The 24,339-nt window shown below is 46.1% G+C and overlaps 1 long non-coding RNA gene across 1 annotated transcript in view; it reads right to left on the bottom strand.

Annotated features, from left to right (window-relative positions):
• Nucleotides 1–2,346: 2,346 nt before the first annotated feature.
• LOC136631528 (uncharacterized) overlaps nt 2,347–24,339 on the bottom strand; it is a 33,181-nt gene continuing 11,188 nt past the window's right edge. The window contains exons 4-5 of the long non-coding RNA XR_010793046.1: nt 2,671–2,779; nt 2,347–2,469 (exon numbers count right to left, since the gene is read on the bottom strand). This is a non-coding gene — a long non-coding RNA (uncharacterized lncRNA). The remainder of the gene's footprint in view (nt 2,470–2,670; nt 2,780–24,339) is intronic.

Raw genomic sequence — 24,339 nt, forward strand, 5'->3', positions numbered from 1 at the left:
CAAGTATTATACTACAACCTATGGATAAGATAGAAAGAAGTACTGTATGTGCTCACATATGATTCACAGCCTTTCTTTCTTTGAGCTGTAGTAACATGGGGAAGTAGTTTGAACAAGCCCACTATGACAATCTTATCTTTAGTTGTATATATCCATAAAAAGACAAGCCACACCCTAAGGAACTACAGTACCAACTAATTTATTAAAAAGGTTTTTCAAACTGATAACAGTCTTACAAAATAATAAAATAGTATATATTAAAGGTATATATAAGCACCCAACAGCCGTCCCACGAACTACCACCCAACTACCCCTCCTGTGCTTTACACAGAAGCAATAGTCCTTCTGTGAATGGAGGTGGAACATCGTTCTGGCCCGCCCACCTCCATTCACAGTAAACAGGCAGTCGTTCATAGTTGAACAACTGCCTGTTTACACAGGCCAATAGTTGCTTAGTTTTTAGTTCTGCTAAAAACAAAGCGCTTACGACAAGTGAGCAATTTGTCAGTGCCCTGTCGGTGGCCACATGTACACAGGAATTTGCTATTTCCAGTGATAATTCGGGAGATAATTACCCCGTGTAAAGGCACATTGCAAATTCTTAATACTCCTACACTGCATCTCCTGTTCTCACTGCTAAGGCCTGTGATTGGCTGCAACTTTCTGTGACAATCCATATACAGACTAAAGGCCCATTTAGACACAATGATTATCGCTCAAAATTCGCTCAAAAGCCATCTTTTGAGCGATAATCGTTGTGTCTAAATGCGCGGCCATCGTGCACTGTTCGTTCATTGGTGATTTCTAGCAAGCTAAAAATCACCAATGAGTGTTATTAGCGCCGCACGTTGATTTTCTCAGCAGACAACGCTGACAGGATCCTTTTAGCTGGTATCCCGCTGGGACTAACTCGAAGCTGTCAGCGATGTCCCGCTTCGCCTGCATTTAACTCTTTAAGTAGCTAATTAGCTACTTAAGAGTTATGCAAAGATGATCGCTCAGAACTGTCACTCAAACTGCCGTTTGAGCCATCATCTTTCAGTGTAAATGGGCCTTAACTGCAGCTTGTTAACAGACCTGTTGGTGAGAACAAAAAGATGCAAAGTTAGAAGAGTCAGGATCTGGGATGAGTGAGTATATGCTCTTTTATTATTTTTCAGTTGGAAAAAAAAGAAAGGTTGAAAACCCCCTTTAACATCTTATAAAAATACTCCATGACCCAAGAAAGCAATCTAGTTTTGACCACCAGGTGCAACTTTTGTGTAATAAGGACTTTCAAACCTTTAAACTAGTTTGACAGTTGAGTGTACACTACCTAAGTTCATGGTCTTAGCTCTCATCCATCTGCTGGTGTTCCATTATGGGTGGACAAGCTAAGAGGATGTGCAGCAATTTCCTTACACTGCACTGTTCTGCCTGATAGAACCTATCATTAAATGCATGCATTGTGTAGCTACAAGATGTCAGGTAATGCTTCATACTGGGAGTCAGGGCTGGCCTTAGTGTGGTTGGTGTCCTGTGCAGTATTTTTTATTGATGCTTCCCTTATGGTTCTCAAATACTACAATTATACACCATTCAAATTAATATTATATTAAAGTGCCCAAATAGAAATGCCAGACAGTTGCCTGGATAACACTGCCCAGTCACATCAGGGAATGTTGATGAATCCTATCCAGCTGCCTTTCCATAGGTTAGGGCACTATTGGGTAAAATCAAGTATGCAAGTTCTAGGAGCTGAAATTAAGTTATTGGGGCAGTTGCATGCACTTAAGCAGTCACAGGTGATCCTGAGACACTGCATATGTTGCACACTGCTAAGTGGAAAGTCACAGGTTGGAAATCCCTGCTATAGACCATGAAGATCTCCTTTAGGGCGCCCACCCACTGGCGATTTTTTTTTCTTTGCGTTTTGTGTTTTTTCTCAAGAGCAATTAGAATTGAATGTACTCCTGTCCACTGGCGGTTTTTTTTGCGTTGCGTTGCGTTTTTTAACATAGGAACTGTCAGTTGCATATGTATCCTTATTTTTCTCCTAATGCACCCATGAAAGTCAATGGAAATTAATGGAAAAGCCGCGAAAACACCGCGAAAACGCGGCAAAAAACGCAGCGGAAAACGCAGCGTTTTTCACGCACGAAAATCGCAAACGCCAGTGGGTGGGCGCCCTTAAAGAGAACCTATCTCCGTGTTCATGCTGGCCGAACCACAGGCAGCATGAACCTAGGACAGGTGCAGCATCCCATAGGGAGACCCCTGACATACGTGGGGAGCTGGGAGGGTATAGTGCTGACGTGTCATGGTGGCACTTACCAGACTCCTTACCGGAGGGACACACGCAGCCAAAGCCAGAGTATCACTGCAGGCCACCTGGGACCCCCCTAGGATAGGGAATGCCCATTAAACAGGGTAACAGCGGCTGTAGTTATCACGGGTGACGCCACCGTTCCTTCACACACCGGTATGACCCTTGGCGGAAAATAAACTCAGTGTCAGACAGTTTCTTAGTACTACGGGTCCCTAGGAACAGTTAGAGCCTGGCAAACTTTACTTGAAAACTTGGAACAATTATTACAAGGCAGTTCACTCATAGACATTCACAGTGCAGGTAAAAGGCTAGTCTTCAAAATGTAGTACCTCCACACAGCTCTCACAAGCTCAAAGACTCACGTGTGTGAACAGTGATTATTCTCTTGCAGTACCTTCACCCAGTCTGGAAGACGCGTGGGTCTGACAATTAAAGGGTGTACCTCTACGCGGTGATCCAGGCTCCAGACGGCTGCATAGGAAAATTAGACAGTGAAGCTGCCTTGAGAAGAAGTAGTTACTTACAATTGCTCTCTCACTCTTTTGGGGCTCACTCCACTTACAACCAACACACAGGTAGCACGGGATATCTCTCCTCCTCCATTTTCAACAGAGGAAGGCTGAAGGTGCCTTCATGTGGCTCTGTGTGAGCTGGACCTCAGGTGGCAGGCAAGATGAAAGACCTGCTACTCCAGAAGATGGAACTACTTTCCCACTCTCAATCACTCCTATTTATACCTTCTCTCATACCACAAGACATAACAGACTTGATACATTTACATGCAGGCTTTAGATTTTATTGAATACTTAACCCTTCTAGCGCTGCAGCTGTGCAACACACATACTGGAAATAACAAGAAAGCTTTGCACAGTGCATCAACAAAGGACAAACATGTATGACATTTATGGAGGGGACCAGGATGATGTACTGGGTCACTACAAAAGGTATGCCCATTGCCTTTTTGTATTGGGTTATCCTGAAACTGCAATGTTTCAGAATAAACACACATTAAAGTTTGATTAGGAATGGAGCTCGCTAGAGGTACCTGTCAGTATTTAGCAGCGCTAGCCACAGCTAAACTTCCTCCCCTCTATTTTTTTGACGGCTCCCATAGGAATCTATGGAGCCTCCAGCGTTGTGCGGTCCAAAGATAGGGTAAGGGCGCCCACCCACTGGCGTTTGCGTTTTCCGTGGGAAAAAAACGCAGCGTTTTCGCCGCGTTTCCCGCGATTTTTCCGCGCGTTTTTCGCGGCGTTTTCGCGGCTTTTCTGTTAATTTCCATTGACATTTATGGGTGCATTAGGAGAAAAATAAGGACACATATGCAACTGACAGTTCCTATGTTAAAAACGCAAACGCAACGCAAAAAAAACGCCAGTGGACAGGAACACATGTTATCTCTATGCCTGTGCAGGAAAAACGCAAAACGCAGGTAAAAAAACGCCAGTGGGTGGGCGCCCTAAGACCTATATTTTTCGGCAGCATGAAATTTCAGTCGCTGAAATCATGTGCTTATGTGCTATATTTTTCAGGTCCTATATTTTTGCGCGCCAAAAAATCGTTCGTCTGAATGAATCCATAGGAAGCCATTGGTTCTGAGGGTCGCTATTTTATTGCGCTAGCCATGAAATAACGCTTGTGTAATTAAAACCTGAGGCCACTCTCACACACAGTGTTGGTAAAATGCCACGATTTTGATCAGGTAACTACATCCGACAGCAGTTTTTAAATCCACCTCATCTTGGCGATGGGTAATGAGGCACAAAAAAGCGCAACAACGTGGCAAAATAAAGCCGACAGCGCTTGAAAATCGCAGCATTAGTGAACGCCGCTTCAAAGTGCAGGTCTGCGAGGCCCCATTGGGATCAATGGAACCATTGTACTGCGTTTTGAACGCCACAGTAATTGCGGTAGAACGTGTATGTGAGAGTGGCCTAAGGGTGAATTCAGACGTGGCAGATTTGCTGCGGATGTTACTTGCAGACAAAATCTACAGTGAAGCCACAAGACAATATTCAGCAAAGTCTGAATCTAACACATTCCAATTCTGCTGCAGATTTGCGCCGAGATCCGTGGCTGCAATAACTTTAAAGGACCTTTCACACGGAATGGAATATTCCAAACTAGCGTTGCGGAATATGTCATCCCAGAATTCCACACCACAATCCGCACTGCTTTCTGTGGATTTTGATGCAGAATTGATGGTAGGATTCTGCTTTTTTTCAATTCTGCACCAAAAGCCGCACATTAGCAGTGCAGAATATGAGGCTAAATATTCTGCAGAAAGATCCCTAATAGTTTCTAAAACAACTTTCTAGACAAAGAACACTTCAGATCAGCGGTGTGACTTTCAGGTTCTCTATAAAGCAGTGCAGCCCCCTGATTCCAGATACGGATGGGGGTCTGAAATCCCCAACTTGAGATGTGATTTACTGCAGTGCTATTTGATTGGATTTCCCCTTTAAATACAAAATCCACGATGTTCAGGGTGTCAAGCTGCAAAGCCTGATGGGAACCAGAGTTTCGCACTGTGACATGCAGAGAGCTTCTTAGTCCTGCCTTAAGCTATAAATGTCTTGACTCCAATAAAACCGGATTTGCGTTTTTCACATGTAATGCATCAAAGATCCCCAGTATTTTATATATCAATAATCTATTCTATTCCCTCGATTGTGTTAATCTTACTAATGACAAATTAGCATTCTCTATGTATACTTCCTAGGTTTACAAATTAACACTACGGCTTTCAGGGGAGCAAGAATCATCCACGCTTGCTAAAGTCTCCGTGGATTGCCTGACACACAGCAGATTTTTAAATTCTCTTTTAAAGCTTTCAGCTTCAATAGAAATAATTTATACATTTGGCTATCAGTTTCATTTTGCCTTGAGTGGGGGAAAGGGGTCAAACTGGGGGAATGAGAAGCCATATAATAACTCCAAAAAAATTCTCAATTAACCCTTAGGGTAGCAAATACTACAGATGATGTTTATCAGAGACGAATGTAAAAAAAAAAAAAAAATCAAAGGCAACGTAAAAGCCAGAGGTGCTACATACACTTACATGACCCAGATAGGGATATTTTTATGCTGCTGTTATTTAGAATGGATTACAGGGAGGAGTCCTGCGTACAAAAAGCTATGTACAGACAAGAAACCACTACTAACAGTCGTCTACCTGATGGGAATTCCCCCCTGTGTTCATTGTTTCTCAGTATCATTATGTATGCGTGAACGAAAAAACGTCTTCAGCAGTTTTATGAACTTTCTGCCATCAAAGTGGTCATAAGAGACAGAAATTATTATAATACTTACATTATCATGTGTAATAAAGGCTATTTGGCCTCCTTAAGTCATGTTTCTCCAGAATGTCCTTATTGTCTTTTTGGATTTTTCAACCACTAGGGGCATAGTTGGGGGTGGCAAGTGCAGCGTCCTGTAGGGTGACCACAGACACATGGCATGCGCTGAGGAGCTGGGAGGGCAAGATGCTGGCTTGTCACGGCAGCACTTACCACACTCCCTCCTCGAGGGATGCACGCAACCAAGGCCAAGGCAGCGCTGGGCCTCTTCCGGACACCCCCAGCATGGGGAAGCCCAAAAACATTAGGACAGGAGAAAGGGGTTGTAAATAGCGACGCCACCACTTCGGTTGCCACCGGCATGAACTTTGGCAAGGAAATAAACGAGCCACAGACAGTTGTATAGTTCCTCAGGTCCCCGGGAACGGTCGGGACCTGGAATAACTTTTACTTGAAACTTGAATAGTACAAAACAAGGACACTTTTACAACGTGCAGGAATGAAATGAAACCAAGTAGCTCCACATGGCAGACCCAGAGTTTAAACCACCCGTGTGTGAGCAAATAAAGACGCGTACCTCTACTCAGCAGAACTCAGACTTTTGGATGCTTGAGTGTGAACAATGAGCCTGAAGTACCTCCACTTGGTGGTCCCAGACTGTAGGACTCAGGGGTGTGAATTGATTAGATAAGAGTACCTCTGCACTAGGCCTTACCACAAGAACACTTAAGCTCAACTCACGCTTTCTTTCTCTTTTGGGGACTCACTCCTCTAGCAGCATTTCTGGTGGTGTGCGGGGAATCTCTCTTCCTCCTCCATTCTTCACTACATAAGGGCTGAAGGTACCCCCATGTAGCTGGAAATCTTTGACGGGAGCCCAGAAGATGTGGACCTTTTTCCGCTCTCATGCACTCCCAATTATACGTTCTCTCACCCCACGTGACAAAACAGAATTGTTACATTGCAGTTAAGTGTCTGCAAAGCAGGCAGTCTCCATGCTTTGCAGACACTTAACCCATCACATGCTTCAGCTGTGCAATACACAAAACAGAATGACAAGACAGTTTTGCACAGAGCATCAACACAAGACATTACATGTATGACATTTATGGAGGGGGCCAGGAAAGCATGTACTGGGCCACTACACAAGTGTATGACTCCAGACAGGGTACCAACTGCTGTGATTAGTGTTATGGTAACTGGTCGCAACAAATGCTATCCCTTACCTAGAGACATAACTGGAAGCTTTTAGGTCCCAATGCAAAATCTGTAACGGGGTCCCCAACTATAATACTTTATTCATAGTACTAGGCTCCCTATATGGGGAAGAGAGGCCTTAAGTGCAACTGCATCCCCTATAGTTACACCCCTGCCCTTACCTCCTCCTCCTCTTGTTGGCCATGGCCAACACCAAGTTCTCTGAGCCGTGTGCAGCAGACACCGCACCTCCTATCTGTTTCCTAGCCCCGAAAGGTTGTATGCATGCAGCCAGCCTGCCTCTTAAAGAGCCAGAGCATGCACCCAGATTTTCCAACACCGGCCAATCTAGACAACCTTCTGGCTATTTTAGGAATTCCTAACCCTCCCTCTGCTAACAGATGCCTGAGTAATTAGTCGCCAATTGTGCAAAAGTGTTATAGTGTTCTGTCCGCTCTCCTGATTTTGATCCATGTCTGTTCCACTCAGCTTTCCTGACTTCTCCTCTCCTGACTTCAGCTTGCTTATTGACCACAGATAATCGTTCTGATGCCTTCTCTGATCTTCAGCCTATTTCACAATTACAGAGTATTCTGCAAGAATATGACAGCTGAGAGCTATATAAAGCAAACAAAAGTGAGTGTGTAAGCTTGCGTTTGCGTGCTGTATTCTAAGTTTGCTGTTTCTTAAGTGTGTGATCTGAGATTAATAAATTTAGATTTAGGGACTTTAAAAAAGAGTCACTTGTATTTATTTAATGCTTATCTATTTTAATTTTTACTTGCATATATTATTTATATCTAATCTATCTGTACCGCCACCATCTAGAATGTGCTCCATGATTGACAATGCTGTCCAGTGTCCATCTTGTGCCATGTATGCAATCCTTCAACAGTCATTCGAGGTGCATACAGCTGTATGAGCTGCGACCATGTTGGATGTTTAGAAACTCATATCCTGAATCTAAATGCGAAACTTGCAACACTGAGATCCATTGACAACCTGGAAAAGGGAAGAGTGCCAGGGAGGCATGTTGTGAACTGGCACACCCCAACAAGTTTTGCAAAGTTGGCAGATGAGGGGGATGCCATTACAATATTAGCACTGCTATAGCATGACATGTCCTCTGACTGCCAGAGGTATGTCTGCTCCAGTAATAAGGGGAATAGGAGTGCAGGGCAGGCTAGACTGGTCCTGGTAGTGTTTGAACTCAATTATTAGGGGGACAGACAATCTGTCCCAAAGACCGGGATCATCAAACAGTGTGTTATCTTCCTGGCGCTCAAGCTCATCGCATCATGGTTCTGGTTGACAGATTACTGTTGGGGCCATTACTTTGGGGTACCACAGGCTGCAGTATTGGGCTCTATTATTTTTAATATATTTGTTAATGACCCGGGACAAGGATTGTTCAGTAAAATATTAATATTTGCAGATGATAAAAAACTATGTAAAGTAATTAACACCACAAACAACAAAATGTGCTTGCAAATGAATCTGGATAAGTTGGGGGTTGGGCAGAAAAGTGGCAAATGAGGTTTAACACTGATTAATGTAAGGTTTTGCACATGGGCAGAGGAAGTACATGTCATCATTACACACTAAATGGGAAACACTGACATGTAAAAGGACTTGGAGATTTTAGTTAACTGTAAATTTATTTGGAGCAACCAGTGTCAGGCAGCTGCTTCCAAGGCAAATAGGATTGTGGGGGGCATCAAAAGGGCTATAGGGGCGCATGACGGGAACATTGTTCTTGCTCTTTACAAGTCACTAGTCAGACCACACATGGAATATTGTGTTCAGTTGTGGACCCCGGTACTCAAGAAGGACATATCAGATCTTGAGCGAGTTCAAAGGTGGACAACTAAATTGATAAGCGGAATGGGCATACTGCAATATGCAGAGAGGTTATCAAAATTGGGTTATTTTGTTTAGAAAAAAGACAGCTGAGGGGCATCCTAATAACTATGTATAAATATATCATGGAACAATGCAGAGATCTCTCCTATCATCTATTAATACCCAGGACTGTGACTGTAACAAGGGGGCATTCTCTGCGTCTAGAGGAAAGAAGGTTTCTACACCGACATAGAAGTGGTTCTTTACTGTAAGAGCAGTGAAACCATGGAACTCTCTCTGCCTGAGGACGTGGTGATGGCAAACTCACTAAAAGAGTTTAAGAGGGGCCTGAATGCCTTTCTTGAGTGTAACACTATTGCATGTTATAGTCCATGATCGCTTCAGATGTGTTGTTGATCCAGGGATTATTCTGATTACCAGTCAAAGGAGTCGGAGAGGAATTTTTCCTTAAAATTAGGAAGTTTGGCTTCTAACCCATAGCTGTTTTTTTGTCTTCCCCTGCATTAATATTGCAGGAAAATAGGCTGGATGAAATGCATGGACACAAGTGTTTTTTCAGTCTAAAATACTATGTTAAGAATTCTGCCTGTCTACACCCTCAGATATGACATTATGGTAGTTCTAACTCAGTTGCATCAGTCGCAAAGAGCAGATCCAAACTAGTAGTTAAAGGGTGATAACCAGGAAACCCTAGGTGAAGACCTCAGATCTAGCCCTAGGCCAAACTGGTTTTGTGGCCCAACAGATTCACGTCTGCTGCTGTGCCAGTCAGGAATTTAAATATAGGACAGGAATAGTGAACTGAATCTTTGAGAGACTGAAATCCAAGCTACAACCAGCTATGGTTATGATTTCGATCATCATATGCATCTTGTCGCTGGGTGTCCTCATCAACTACCAGAATATCTGCACCAATATGATGTTCTGATAGTATCACTAGTAAACATTTTTGAAAGTAGATGTAATTAATTCAAGAACACAGTGGTCAAGAAATCCACCAAACATCTCGACAGGTCAGTAATTTCAATATCTATAGCCACATAATTGGTCATTAAGAGGAAGGATCTAAAGTATGCTCTCTGGAGCTGGAGATGCTTCGGGAACCATGGCTAGTCTTACAGGTATGTGATCTATGGGTTTGTACAAGGCAAATGAGCTGTCTCTGCTTAAGGGTACACCTGAGGGGCACCTCGGGCGCACATACAACTTAAAGGGGTTGTCCCGCGGCAGCAAGTGGGTCTATACACTTCTGTATGGCCATATTAATGCACTTTGTAATGTACATTGTGCATTAATTATGAGCCATACAGAAGTTATAAAAAGTTTTTCACTTACCTGCTCCGTTGCTAGCGTCCTCATTTTCATGGAGCCGTCTAATTTTCGCCATCTAATGGCCAAATTAGACGCGCTTGCGCAGTCCGGGTCTTCTTCTCTTCTCAATGGGGCTCCGTGTAGCTCCGCCCCGTCACGTGCCGATTCCAGCCAATCAGGAGGCTGGAATCGGCAATGGACCGCACAGAAGAGCTGCGGTCCACGGAGGAAGAAGATCCCGGCGGCCATCTTCAACCGGTAAGTATAGAAGTCACCGGAGCGCGGGGATTCAGGTAAGCGCTGTGCTGGTTTTTTTTTAAGTCCCTGCATCGGGGTTGTCTCGCGCCGAACGGGGGGGGTTGAAAAAAAAAAAAACCCGTTTCGGCGCGGGACAACCCCTTTAATATTAATTCTATCTAGAGATGAGCGAGCACCAAAATGCTCGGGTGCTCGTTACTTGGGATGAAATTATCGCGATGCTCGAGGGTTCGTTTCGAGTAACGAACCCCATTGAAGTCAATGGGCGACCCGAGCATTTTTGTATATCGCCGATGCTCGCTAAGGTTTTCGTTTGTGAAAATCTGGGCAATTCAAGAAAGTGATGGGAACGACACAGCAACGGATAGGGCAGGCGAGGGGCTACATGTTGGGCTGCATCTCAAGTTCCCAGGTCCCACTATTAAGCCACAATAGCGGCAAGAGTGGGCCCCCCCCCTCCCAACAACTTTTACTTCTGAAAAGCCCTCATTAGCAATGCATACCTTAGCTAAGCACCACACTACCTTCAACAAAGCACAATCACTGCCTGCATGACACTCCGCTGCCACTTCCACTGGGTTACATGCTGCCCAACCCCCCCCCCCCCCCCCCGCACGACGCAGTGTCCACAGCGCACACCAAAGTGTCCCTGCACAGCCTTCAGCTGCACTCATGCTACACCACCCTCATGTCTATTTATAAGTGCGTCTGCCATGAGGAGGAACCACAGGCACACACTGCAGAGAATTGGCACGGCTAGGCAGCGACTCTCTTTAAAAGGGGCGGGGCGATAGCCTACAATGCTGTACAGAAGCAATGAGAAATCCAATCCTGTGCCACCTCCATCAGGAGCTGCACACGTGGGCATAGCAATGGGGAACCTATGTGCCACACACTATTCATTCTGTTAAGGTGTCTGCATGCCCCAGTCAGACCGCGTTTTTTTATAAATAGTCACAGGCAGGTACAACTCCGCAATGGGAATTCCGGTGGCACCCACAGCATGGGTGGCTCCCTGGAACCCACCGGCTGTACATAAATGTATCCCATTGCAGTGCCCATCACAGCTGAGGTAACGTCCGATTAAATGCAGGTGGGCTTCGGCCCACACTGCATGCCCCAGTCAGACTGGGGTTCTTTAGAAGTAGACACATGCAGTTACAACTCCGTGTGGACCGACAGCATGGGTGGGTGCCAGGAAGCCACCAGCGGTACATAAATATATCCCATTGCATTGCCCAGCACAGCTGAGGTAATGTCATGTTTAATGCAGGTGGGCTTCGGCCCACACTGCATGCCCCAGTCAGACTGCGGTACTTTAGAAGTAGGCACATGCAGTTACAACTCCTTGTGGACCCACAGCATGGGTGGCTCCCTGGAACCCACCGGCGGTACATAAATATATCCCATTGCAGTGCCCAACACAGCTGATGTAATGTCAGCTTTAATGCAGGTGGGCAAAAAATTAATTGGATTACACTGTAGGCGAGGGCCCCAAAAAATTGGTGTACCAACAGTACTAATGTACGTCAGAAAAATTGCCCATGCCCAACCAAGAGGGCAGGTGAAATCCATTAATCGCTTTGGTTAATGTGGCTTAATTTGTAACTAGGCCTGGAGGCAGCCCAGTTAAAATAAAAATTGGTTCAGGTGAAAGTTTCAACGCTTTAATGAGCATTGAAACGTATAAAAATTGTTTACAAAAATTATATGACTGAGCCTTGTGGGCCTAAAAAAAATAGCCCGTTCGGCGTGATTACGTCAGGTTTCAGGAGGAGGAGCAGGAGGAGGAGGTTGAATATTATACACAGATTGATGAAGCTAAAAGGTCCGCGTTTTTGATGGTGATAGAGAACAATGCTTCCATCCGCGGGTGCAGCCTACGTATTGTTTAGGTATCGCTGCTGTCCGCTGGTGGAGAAGAGAAGTCTGGGGAAATCCAGGCTTTGTTCATCTTGATGAGTGTAAGCCTGTCGGCACTGTCGGTTGACAGGCGGGTACGCTTATCCGTGATGATTCCCCCAGCCGCACTAAACACCCTCTCTGACAAGACGCTAGCCGCAGGACAAGCAAGCACCTCCAGGGCATACAGCGCGAGTTCAGGCCACGTGTCCAGCTTCGACACCCAGTAGTTGTAGGGGGCAGAGACGTCACGGAGGACGGTCGTGCGATCGGCTACGTACTCCCTGACCATCCTTTTACAGTGCTCCCGCCGACTCAGCCTTGACTGGGGAGCGGTGACACAGTCTTGCTGGGGAGCCAGAAAGCTGTCAAAGGCCTTAGAGAGTGTTCCCCTGCCTGTGCTGTACATGCTGCCTGATCTCTGCGCCTCCCCTGCTACCTGGCCCTCGTAACTGCGCCTTCGGCCACTAGCGCTGTCGGATGGGAATTTTACCATCAGTTTGTCCGCCAGGGTCCTGTGGTATAGCATCACTCTCGAACCCCTTTCCTCTTCGGGTATGAGAGTGGAAAGGTTCTCCTTATACCGTGGGTCAAGCAGTGTGTACACCCAGTAATCCGTAGTGGCCAGAATGCGTGTAACGCGAGGGTCACGAGAAAGGCATCCTAACATGAAGTCAGCCATGTGTGCCAGGGTACCTGTACGCAACACATGGCTGTCCTCACTAGGAAGATCACTTTCAGGATCCTCCTCCTCCTCCTCAGGCCATACAAGCTGAAAGGATGAGAGGCAAGCAGCATGGGTACCCTCAGCAGTGGGCCAAGCTGTCTCTTCCCCCTCCTCCTCATCCTCCTCATGCTCCTCTTCCTCCTCCTCAACGCGCTGAGATATAGACAGGAGGGTGCTCTGACTATCCAGCGACATACTGTCTTCCCCTGCCTCTGTTTCCGAGCGCAAAGCGTCTGCCTTTATGCTTTGCAGGAAACTTCTCAAGAGGCATAGCAGAGGAATGGTGGCGCTAATGATTGCAGCATCGCCGCTCACCATCTGGGTAGACTCCTCAAAGTTTCCAAGGACCTGGCAGATGGCTGCCAACCAGGCCCACTCTTCTGTAAAGAATTGAGGAGGCTGACTCCCACTGCGCCGCCCATGTTGGAGTTGGTATTCCACTATAGCTCTACGCTGCTCATAGAGCCTGGCCAACATGTGGAGTGTAGAGTTCCACCGTGTGGGCACGTCGCACAGCAGTCGGTGCACTGGCAGATGAAACCGATGTTGCAGGGTGCGCAGGGTGGCAGCGTCCGTGTGGGACTTGCAGAAATGTGCGCAGAGCCGGCACACCTTTCCGAGCAGGTCTAACAAGCGTGGGTAGCTTTTCAGAAAGCGCTGAACCACCAAATTAAAGACGTGGGCCAGGCATGGCACGTGCGTGAGGCTGCCGAGCTGCAGAGCCGCCACCAGGTTACGGCCGTTGTCACACACGACCATGCCTGGTTAGAGGCTCAGCGGCGCAAGCCAGCAGTCGGTCTGCTCTGTCAGACCCTGCAGCAGTTCGTGGGCCGTGTGCCTCTTCTCTCCTAAGCTGAGTAGTTTCAGCACGGCCTGCTGACGCTTGCCCACCGCTGTGCTGCCACGCCGCGCGACACCGACTGCTGGCGACGTGCTGCTGCTGACACATATTGATTGCGAGACAGAGGTTGCGTAGGAGGAGGAGGAGGGTGGTTTAGTGGAGGAAGCATACACCGCCGCAGATACCACCACCGAGCTGGGGCCCGCAATTCTGGGGGTGGGTGGGACGTGAGCGGTCCCAGGCTCTGACTCTGTCCCAGCCTCCACTAAATTCACCCAATGTGCCGTCAGGGAGATATAGTGGCCCTGCCCGCCTGTGCTTGTCCACGTGTCTGTTGTTAAGTGGACCTTGGCAGTAACCGCGTTGGTGAGGGCGCGTACAATGTTGCGGGAGACGTGGTCGTGCAGGGCTGGGACAGCACATCGGGAAAAGTAGTGGCGACTGGGAACTGAGTAGTGCGGGGCCGCCGCCGCCATCATACCTTTGAAAGCCTCCGTTTCCACAACCCTATACGGCAGCATCTCCAGGCTGATAAATTTGGCTATGTGCACGTTTAACGCTTGAGCGTGTGGGTGCGTGGCGGCGTACTTGCGCTTGCGCTCCAACACTTGCGCTAGCGACGGCTGGACGGTGCGCTGAGAGACATTGGTGGATGGGGCTGAGCACAGCGGAGGTGAGGGTGTGGGTGCAGGCCAGGAGACGGTAGTGCCTGTGTCCTGAGAGGGGGGTTGGATCTCAGTGGCAGGTTGGGGCACAGGGGGAGAGGCAGCGGTGCAAACCGGAGGCGGTGAACGGCCTTCGTCCCACCTTGTGGGGTGCTTGGCCATCATATGTCTGCGCATGCTGGTGGTGGTGAGGCTGGTGGTGGTGGCTCCCCGGCTGATCTTGGCGCGACAAAGGTTGCACACCACTGTTCGTCGGTCGTCTGCACTCTCAGTGAAAAACTGCCAGACCTTTGAGCACCTCGGCCTCTGCAGGGTGGCATGGCGCGAGGGGGCGCTTTGGGAAACAGTTGGTGGATTATTCGGTCTGGCCCTGCCTCTACCCCTGGCCACCGCACTGCCTCTTCCAACCTGCCCTGCTGCTGCACTTGCCTCCCCCTCTGAAGACCTGTCCTCAGTAGGCGTAGCAAACCAGGTGGGTTCAGTCACCTCATCGTCCTGCTGCTCTTCCTCCGAATACTCTGTGCGCTCCTCCCTCGGACTTACTCCAATTACTACTACCTGAGTGATAGACAACTGTGTCTCATCGTAATCGTCCTCCTCCCCCACTGAAAGCTCTTGAGACAGTTGCCGGAAGTCCCCAGCCTCATCCCCCGAACCCTGGGAACTTTCCAAAGGTTGGGCATCGGTCACGACAAACTCCTCCGGTGGGAGAGGAACCATTGCTGGCCATTCTGGGCAGGGGCCCGAGAACAGTTCCTGGGAGTCTGCCTGCTCCTCAGAATGTGTCATTGTAATGGAGTGAGGAGGCTGGGAGGAAGGAGGAGCAGCAGCCAGAGGATTCAGAGTTGCAGCAGTGGACGGCGCAGAACTCTGGGTGGTCGATAGGTTGCTGGATGCACTTTCTGCCATCCATGACAGGACCTGCTCACACTGCTCATTTTCTAATAAAGGTCTACCGCGTGGACCCATTAATTGTGAGATGAATGTGGGGACGCCAGAAACGTGCCTCTCTCCTAATCCCGCAGCAGTCGGCTGCGATACACCTGGATCAGGAGCTCGGCCTGTGCCCACACCCTGACTTGGGCCTCCGCGTCCTCGGCCGCGTCCACGTCCTCTAGGCCTACCCCTACCCCTCAGCATGGTGTATTACCAGTAGTGCAGAAACAGAACGCTGTAATTAAATGTGCTACTTATTGTCCTGTGGTTGGAGGCTGACTTCGCTTACGGAACGCACAGCAGAGGCAGGAAAGAATTTTGCGCAAGCCTGCTGTAACACTTAGCTGGCTGCGTATGAATTAGAACAACTACCCCCAGCAGAGACCCAGTACACTTGTGGACAGGAATACAGCGGTGATGTAAGAGGCAACACAGAGGCAGGAAAGAATTTTGCGCAAGCCTGCTGTAACACTTAGCTGGCTGCGTATGAATTAGGACAACTACCCCCAGCAGAGACCCAGTACACTTGTGGTCAGGAATACAGCGGTGATGTAAGAGGCAACACAGAGGCAGGAAAGAATTTTGCGCAAGCCTGCTGTAACACTTAGCTGGCTGCGTATGAATTAGGACAACTACCCCCAGCAGAGACCCAGTACACTTGTGGACAGGAATACAGCGGTGATGTAAGAGGCAACACAGAGGCAGGAAAGAATTTTGCGCAAGCCTGCTGTAACACTTAGCTGGCTGCGTATGAATTAGGACAACTACCCCCAGCAGAGACCCAGTACACTTGTGGACAGGAATACAGCGGTGATGTAAGAGGCAACACAGAGGCAGGAAAGAATTTTGCGCAAGCCTGCTGTAACACTTAGCTGGCTGCGTATGAATTAGGACAACTACCCCCAGCAGAGACCCAGTACACTGAGGACGGTCACAGGCAGCCCAAATAGATTTTTTTTCCCAAATGTTTTTGGAAAGGCCCACTGCCCATATACACTAAATATGTCTTCTGTCCCTGCCTCACCACTACTGGCCCTGGACAATGTAAAATTACTGCAGGACGCAATGCTCTGCACGGCCGATATACAAAAAAAAAAAATGTGCAACACTGCAAAAAGCAGCCTCCACACTACTGCACACGGTTAGATGTGGCCCTAAGAAGGACCGTTGGGGTTCTTGAAGCCTAAAATAACTCCTAACGCTCTCCCTATAGCAGCTCCGGCACCAGCAGCACTGTCCCTGATCTCTATCAGAATGCATCTGTGGCGAGCCGCGGGAGGGGCCGATTTATATACTCGGGTGACACCTGATCTCGCCAGCCACTCACTGCAGGGGGGTGGTATAGGGCTTGAACGTCGCAGGGGGAAGTTGTAATGCCTTCCCTGTCTTTCTATTGGCCAGAAAAGCGTGCTAACGTCTCAGAGATGAAAGTGAAAGTAACTCGAACATCGCGTGGTACTCATCTCAAGTAACGAGCATCTCGAACACGCTAATACTCGAACGAGTATCAAGCTCGGACGAGTACGTTCGCTCATCTCTAATTCTATCTTACAATTATTTAATTATTATTGGAACTGTTATTTGCTCACCAAATGGTGATATTATTTGAACACTGTATAGTGGTTTAAGGATAGTACCCATTGCTTGGTTACAGTACTGAGACTACAAAGTAGCTACAAAGAATACCTTTCTCTCGGTAGGTCCCACCATGTTTGTACAATACACAGAAATAAAGTATTGCAGTGTGAACTCTGCAATACTTTATTTCTGCTGTGCTATGATGCTGCTGAGTAGTGTTGAGCGAACAAAACCAGAAGAACCCTGTTATGGGTCGAACTTTGCTAAAAGTTCAGTTCAGCATGAACCTGAACCATGTTTTTAACAAGGTTATACCTAAAACAAGGTCCTATTGGTTTAGTTCGTGCAACACTAGTCCTGAACACTGGTGTACAATACTGTTTAAGAACCATAACAGCCCTGTATAACGCTCTTAGAGAGTGCTATACACCAATTTTGGGGGTTTTGGTGAACTTCCTGTTCGGTTCGAAATACTTCAGACCGAACCAAACGTTTTGTAAAGTCCGAACTTAACTTTAGAAAAGTTCACTTATTACAACTGCCATGTTTCCCTCCAGATTACAGCTGAGAACTGTGGATCTCGGTAGCAGCACCTCCTGTGATCACCTTAATATTAAAAAATCCTTCTAACAAAAGAGAATGTCCAAAGCAGGAAATTCGTATAAGGTCTATAAATCCATATTTGCATATATGTTTGCATATGCAATCCGTGACTCCATTGGCAATTCTGTCAGACTCGAAGGCAAGAATAGTGACATGTGCATCACTACTCAACGTAAAAATGATGCAAACCCCAATGGAACTCAAATTTCTCACACTAAGAGTCAATGGGGTCTATTGGGCACCACTGGAATCTGCCATACGACAGATCCAGCACAGTATATGTGAACTGAACCTAGCATAGCCATACTGAGACAACACCAATGTGCCATACAGTGACAGCATAACACAACTGGGTGCTGTCTCTGTACAACCACATGTATTTGTATAGTCACTTAGCACAATTATTATAGAAAGCAGCAGCAGTGGCCATAACTTTTTGGTTGGTTATATAGAGGTATATTAATGCTATAGAAATAGTGGGTGATGACTGATATTCCCGGAATACAGTTTGGTTGCTGAATATATTGCAACATATTTTTTTATCTTTCCTTAGCTGAATTTACAGTCTTTTCACTTGAGTGAAAACCAGCTGCAAATGGCAAAATCACTTGTGGAACAAAACAGATTGTGAAGATGCATTGTCCCTGTATTTTATTTGTTGGAAAAAAAAGTACAACTGAGAAATATATGATTCTGCTGGATAACAAAAAGGTCCTTTTTACCCTGAATCCACTGATATGTCTAAAGCTACAGAGCCAAAATGTTTTGCATTTGGGTATTCAGCAAGGGCATATGATGGCCACACCATTTGTAGAGGTTTGATCCACTAAGTGAAGGGGGTATATGCCTGTAATATAGTCTTATAACTTGAAAAGGGTTCGAGCAATACTGCAAATCCATCTAATAGATTCAGCACATTAAGCCTTTGGTGTAAATTAAAGGTTTGCAATACTGAAAGCAAAACTAATGCACATGCACTTAGAAAGTTTCTTTAATTCAAGTTTGAGTTGATGAAATGTTGCCATAAATCTTCATTTTCGGAAAAGCTCATTGAGTGCTAAGATATAAGGCAAATACAATACATGGATTCATCGCATTTAATCTCAGATATCATACTGTGTTACAGCTACTATATACACACTACCCCCTTGCATTGTATCTGTCACACCACAGAGTGCAACATGGCAAAATCGGTTGACAACCTATTATATTATTGTGTTTGCATTTCTGAAATAGTGATTATTTCAACCTCACATCTCACTTTCTGACAGATGTTCTCCTATAGAAATGAATGACGACCTAATTGCCACTGTGTTGCCATATAATTTACTAGCTATTTTGCAAAGGCATAGACCACTATGGAATCCAATCATATCCTAATTTCTTTTAATGATGTCCCGATATGTATGTGGCTCCACGGGGAGTTGAACCCATCGTCATAATACCACGAACCATTGATCACATGATGCACTTGCCCAAGTAAGTTAAGAAATAGGGTTGGGTGGCTGGTAGAATCAAAAGCATCATATCTACATATCCCGCATGGCAAAGGAAAAGATATAGTGGTTGTATGAGATTGGAAGAATAGGAGCAACCTAATAGGACACATGGACTAGAGTTGCCTTCATAAGATAACCTCCAAAAGGATATTTAAAAGATACCCAGAGGGCACTCTAGTGACAAGTCCTTATTAAAAAGGACTGTCTAGCTTAGAAAACCTTTTTATATACCTTATTAGACAATTGTGAATTATCAGACAGGATCTTCTGCTCAGGGTGAAGAGTGGCCACAAAGAGTGTCTCCCTCTTAAGGACCTGTCTTATCCTGCACTACATAAGCAACCCATTGATTTGATTGGACTATATTGCTCAAAAGGGTTGTCCCACTTCTAGTTTTTTATCTGCAGGACGCAGACCACTCAATAGATTGCGCAATGGCCAGGGTTTGTTCCATTCACTTCAATAAGACTCAGCCTGCAGTACCAACTTGGGCCACTGCGCACTGTATGGAGCTATCTGCTTCCTGTAAAAACAGCTATAAGTGGGGCAATCTCTTTAATTTTCTCTCTGGTGGAGGGAAACTGAACACATGCTGCCAGATTTGCAAACGGAGTACAGATAATCACTGGGGTCCCAGCATGGGGACAATCCCTTTAAATGAACATCTATACATCACCAGTAGTGAAAGGGTTAGCTTAAATCCATAAATTCCGGTCAAAGTAGTAACAAATCAGAGACTTTTGCTATTTTCCAAGAGCTGAGTCACACTTTTTTCTTTACTGTAAACCGTGCGCCACAATGAAGCTGAAGCCGTTAGCACAATTAGCATAACCCACAGCCCGTGACACCAATTTGTATACAGAACCATGTTTTATTTATTTTTTATCAGCCCCTATCAGTAATAAAAATAATCAATGGACTCGCTGCCGGGACGGGGAAAGGCCATTTGGGGGCTCTGCATTTTTTGTAATTTTTTTTTCCGGCCTGTGTTGAGTCAGGGGAAAATAATTTCTAGAACACGGTAGGAATCCATATGGTTGAGATCAAAGGTGTTACTGGGTGCATGATTCTGCTTTATTGCCAGGCACTGCTGTTAATTAGAAAACAAGATCAGAAGCAGTATTAAAATCCAATTAAATTGATATGAACAGATTGCCAAGTGATGTTCACTAATGTATAATTGAGCACCATGCAAATTTCGGTGACTGTCTTTTGTGTTCTTCCCCCCTCACTCTGGAATGAATGATGAAGCTATGTAGTTTTTCGTCGTTGACGAAGATAAACAAGTTAATGCGCTGATCTAGGGGGTATTGCTTGGGTGATTGATGAAAATGAGAGTAGAATATTAAAGTGTGACTTTTTGCCTATATTTTTTATTTTTGTAAATTCCAAGGCAGTTTTATTTTACTGGGTTTTTTAAAAATTATTTTTAGTTTGTTTTTGTTTTTTTACTAATCAACATCATAAATAGCTTGTAGTGGCTCTGTTACAGGGCTTGATTCATGCTTATTTTTTACTTTTAATTACAGCAATTCTGTTGTTTGCAAGTTTGAGCGAACATCAGGATTGATGCTTGTTCCAATAAGGGAGGAGCTATATGCATCCTAGCAGTATTCATAGCCACCCCATACTGGCTGGCACTATAGTGCCCACTAGATGTAGGGTGACAGGCTTTTCCGTTTCATCCACCAAACAACTCCTAATTAAAGATGAGCGAGCGTACTCGCTAAGGGCAAATACTCGAGCGAGTATTGCCTTTTGCGAGTACCTGCCCGCTCGTCTCAAAAGATTCAGGTGCCAGCGGGGAGGAACGGGAGGAGCTCTCTCTCTCCCCCCACTCCCCCCGCTCACTCCCGCAACCCACCGCTCACCCCCGCCGGCACCTGAATCTTTTGAGACGAGCGAGCATGTACTCACAAAAGGCAATACTCGCTCGAGTATTTGCCCTTAGCGAGTACACTCGCTCATCCCTACTCCTAATCCCATCCCAATCCAATCTGTCTCCTACTACGTAAGTAGTATTACGGCTCCTTCAGACGAACGCATTTGCGTGCGCAAAATTTGCCAGTGAAATACGCAGAGAATAGAATCCATTGAATTTGATGGCTTTGATCCCCTACCAGTAATTTCCTGCGTATTTGTGCATCAATGGCCCCATGGAAGCGTGCAAATGTGCAATACACTGCGCAATTCCCTGGAAATGAGAACACATCTGCACCTCATTAGGCTTAATAGCCTTTTAAATCAGAACAGGGGTGAGTTGAGCGCCCTGTGTACACAAAAAGTACAGTAGTATGTGCGGATACGCGCACAAATCAACCTCATTCATTGCACAACCACATTGCACTAAGGCGAGCATATTTGCGTATAAGCTCATCTGAAGCTGGCCTTAGGGGTCCTTCAGAAGAGCATATTTTAGTGTGTGAAAAAATACGGTGCCCAAAACGCGAAAAATAGAACCCATTGATTTCAATAAATTATTTCTCTTTTATTCCCGATGGTTCTTGGGAGCGCAAAAATAGGACCTGCTCTATTTTGTGCATGTTTGCATGCTAAAGAGGTCCATAGAGCTTTATAGGAAGTGCACAAATGCACACATATGTATGCACAGGTATGCGCTAAATGCTGCGCATACCCATGAACACCAACACCTCGTTTGACAATCATCAGTTTGGGGTGATTCCCCCCCCCCCCCCAACACACAGACACAGTGTGAACTAGTGGTGCCTGTGCAAATACGCATAGTATTTGCACAGGCACGCGCAAAAAGTATACTCGTACCCTGCGCAAAAAAGTTGTGCAGGAGCGAGATTATTTTGCAAAACGCTCGTATGACGCTGCCCTTAGATTGGGTGTCTAAAAATCCACAGCCCAAACAATACAGATCTTTCTTAATGGTGAATAGGATTACCACAGGAATTAAGTGCTGGGCCTCATTCACCTGATTGTGTATGTATGCAGCGTATTAAGCGCTGAACAGAACCCATTGATTTCAATCGGTTTGTTCACATGTGCGCATTCTTTCACGCAATGTTCAGTCGCATGAAAAAAAGCAGAATGTCCTGATCTAGGGTGGTTGCACACAGCTGTATGCACAACTACGCTTCCCGCTATGGAGCATAGTATATTGATATAGAAGTGGCAGCATCCAAGGTGCAGTTTTCAAAGTAAATCTTTAATCTTCCCAAGTAATAGAATAACGTTTCGATTTGTAACGTCTTTATCAAATATACAGGTATTATCAAACATAGAACTAAAATAAGACATAGCATGATTTTCCAGAATTTTTGAGGATGCAAAACGATTTTTCAGGCTTTTTGAGGATGCTTGAAATATAAGCCCTACCCCAAAATTAAGCCCTGCTAAGAGTTAATTTAAAAAGTCAATTTAAATAGTGTCCAGGCAGCTATACATGTAAAAAAGTTAAACCTTTTTGAACAAAAATTAATATAAGACACTGTCTTATTTTCTCGGAAACGCGGTATATATAGACAGACAATTAAAAGCAAATGGCCAATTGCAATACAAATGTAATTATGGTAAATCACTACCTCCTTTTCAGCGGTGTCATGGCGTTCACCACTATAGACCAGCGTTTGTGTAACCTGCTTGTGCGCATGCATCATACGTCAGCGTCATGACGTCAATGTCATGTGATGTAACGTCAACATCAAGTGTGACCACGTCATGCCGTATCTAGCGCATGCGTGTTGTAGTATAGAGTGCGTTCCAGCGTGGAGCGCATAATCGAGATCCAGTCTCAAGCCACCAGCTACCGATGCTGTTCAAATGGTGGAGCATAGTTGCGCATAAACAAGTTTTTTCTTTTTCCATCTGGCCATTCAAACTTCGTGCCATAGCGCAGGCTTTTGAAAAAAATAATGGGAAGATAGGTCCTACACCATCGTGTGCGTACGTAGTATGAACTACATGCTGTAAAGATAGAGCAAGTCCTATCTTTTTCGCAGGTGTAGTCACGCCCGAGAAAAGAGCTAGTGAAACTAATTGAAATCAGTGGTTTTGTATTATCCAGTTATGTGGCCATGATTTTCACCGTCGCATAACGGGACTAAGAAATGTTCGACTATTTAAGCCCTAAGGCCTTCTTCCCAAAGGTGCATGCACAACTACGGTCGCCGCTACAGAGTGTAGTTGCGCATGAACAAGGGAAAAATCAGCATGTCCTATTTTGGTGAGTATTGCGCACCGCAATAGGCCATTGAAGAGAAAGGGCCAGCGCAAATACACAATGGATACACAGAAAGCCTGTGTGAATGAGCCCCAACAATACAACAGAAAAGTTATAGAAAACTTGCACAGACTCTTTTGAGGAATAAGGCCCAATGCCCACATGCAGATTTTATTTATGAAATCCGCGCGTGGCCCCCACACGGGAGATCCGTGTGTCTTGCTGCCCGTAAGGATGCATTAGCATCTGTAGGGCAGCTAAAAGCATGCAGATGGGATTTCTTCCCGGTATGCGGGCCGCACGCACAGGAAGAAATCGCAGCATACCTCCATTTCCTTGCGGGTCTCCCGTACGTACGGCTCCCGCGGCTTCTATTGAAGCCCATGGAAGCTGTCCGTATCCATGGCACAGCCGCAGCGTTTTTGTGCTGTGTCGCGGATACGCGGGAGAGCAGGAGTTTCTTTAAAAAGCTGTGCACAGTGCATGCACGCGGCACGCTGCCGGCATGCCGAACACATCTGCCGGCCAGAAGAAAAAAGATCCCGAGCACATCTGCCGGCCAGAAGAAAGAAGATCCAGCACGTCGGAGAGTCCCACAGTGTCCAGAGAGGTGAGTATAATGTCTTTTCCCTCTCCATGTCCTCGGGCCCGCACGCAAGGGCGTAACTATAGGGGATGCGGTTGCATCCAGGCCCAGGAGCCTTAGGGGGCCCATAAGGCCTCTCTTCTCCATATAGGGAACCCAGTACTATGAATAAAGCATTATAGTTGGGGACCCTGTTATAAGTTTTGCATCGGGGCCCGGGAGCTTCAAGTTACGCCTCTGCCCGCACGGATACCACTGCGGGATTCAGCAGTGTAATCCGTGCATGCAAGTGGACACTGGGCCTAAGGTCTGGTTGTTCCCAAAAATAGGTGCTGACTCTTGTTTAGGCTCTCTGTGCCATAATGGGTCTAATCACAGGTTTGCCACAACAACTTGTATATGGTGCTGTAGCACTTCCAAAGGGCCTATGTGACCATCACGTTAGTGCCCATTTCCAAAATGTAATTGCTCTCAGTAAGGGCCGCTACGGAGCGTATTATCGCATGAACCAGTCAAAATTATTTTTAGTTTTGACAATTCAAATTTCGTGCTATTGAGCACGAAAAGTAAGATAGGT

This window comes from Eleutherodactylus coqui, chromosome 6 (assembly GCF_035609145.1).
Source record: "Eleutherodactylus coqui strain aEleCoq1 chromosome 6, aEleCoq1.hap1, whole genome shotgun sequence".
Taxonomy (NCBI): Eukaryota; Metazoa; Chordata; class Amphibia; order Anura; family Eleutherodactylidae; genus Eleutherodactylus; species Eleutherodactylus coqui.